Below are 1,063 nucleotides of genomic sequence, written 5' to 3' on the forward strand. Positions count from 1 at the left end.
CTCAACTCTAAAATGATTCGAGTAAAACCTTTCCTAATGTAAACACTTCAGGTCAGGAAGACAATGTCTGAGAGCATGTTTCTGACAGGTTCAGATGAGGCATTTAGAAGGGAATTAGATGGTTATTAGAAAAAGAGGAACATGGAGTGTAACACATCATTATGGTACAGTGTGTGAAATTTTCAGTTGGAGAGCCCACACTGACTGAAGGGGCCGAATAGACACTATCTGCCCTGTGACAATTCTGTAATTCCAACAGCGACAGTGTTTTATTTCAGTCTCATCCCAGTGCTGACTCCTCCTGAGAGAAAACCAGAACTTATTCTCACTGTATGTTATGCTAGAAAATGGAAAGAGAAAGCTTACTTGTTCAAAGCTACTCAGAGAGAAAACCTATTGCACAGAGGCCTTTCAGGCGGTATTCTAGGAGGACTGGGCCCTGGCTGTCGGCAGGGGGCGGTATGCTGGGAGGACTGGGCCCTGGCTGTCGGCAGGGGGCGGTATACAGGGAGAACTGGGCCCTGGCTGTCGGCAGGGAGCGGTATGCTGGGAGGACTGGGCCCTGGCTGTCGGCAGGGAGCGGTATGCTGGGAGGACTGTGCAGTGATAATCGGCAGGGGGCGATGTGTGGGGAGGAATGTGCGGTGATAGTCGGCAGGGGGCGGTGTATGGGGAGCACTGTGCGGTGATAGACGGCAGGGGGCGGTGTGTGGGGAGCACTGTGCTGTGATAGACGGAAGGGGGCGGTATGCGGGGAGGACTGTGCGGTGATAGTCGGCAGGGAGCTCTGTGTGGGGATGCCGGTGAAGTCCTGATTCCGGTTGCTCGGCTGTGTTTTTCCGTGCGGCGGCTGATTGAGGGTCAGTGTCGGTGCTGAATTCGCTGGTCCTCATCGCGCACACCCACCGGTTTCCGGGAAATCGGGACGTGGTCTCTCGGTGCCTTCCCCCTGACGTGGCTGGTTCCTCGGTGCAGGAGCCGCAGGCTTCGGGCCTGTGATTGTGAGAAGTGAATGCCGGCGGGTATCATGTGAGGAGGAAGTGGTGGTGGTGGTGGCGGTGGC

The 1,063-nt window shown here is 55.3% G+C and overlaps 1 protein-coding gene across 3 annotated transcripts in view; it reads left to right on the forward strand.

Moving 5' to 3' along the window:
* The first annotated feature begins 785 nt into the window (after positions 1-785).
* The window catches only part of slc30a5 (solute carrier family 30 member 5), a 36,991-nt gene continuing 36,713 nt past the window's right edge, over positions 786-1,063 (forward strand). For 2 of the 3 annotated variants that reach the window (XM_043706469.1, XM_043706486.1), the window contains exon 1: positions 786-1,052. The gene's annotated coding sequence lies outside the window, so the exon portion shown is untranslated. The remainder of the gene's footprint in view (positions 1,053-1,063) is intronic. The other variant, XM_043706477.1, reaches the window with a different exon arrangement.

The sequence above is a fragment of the Chiloscyllium plagiosum genome, chromosome 2 (genome assembly GCF_004010195.1).
Source record: "Chiloscyllium plagiosum isolate BGI_BamShark_2017 chromosome 2, ASM401019v2, whole genome shotgun sequence".
Lineage (NCBI taxonomy): Eukaryota > Metazoa > Chordata > Chondrichthyes > Orectolobiformes > Hemiscylliidae > Chiloscyllium > Chiloscyllium plagiosum.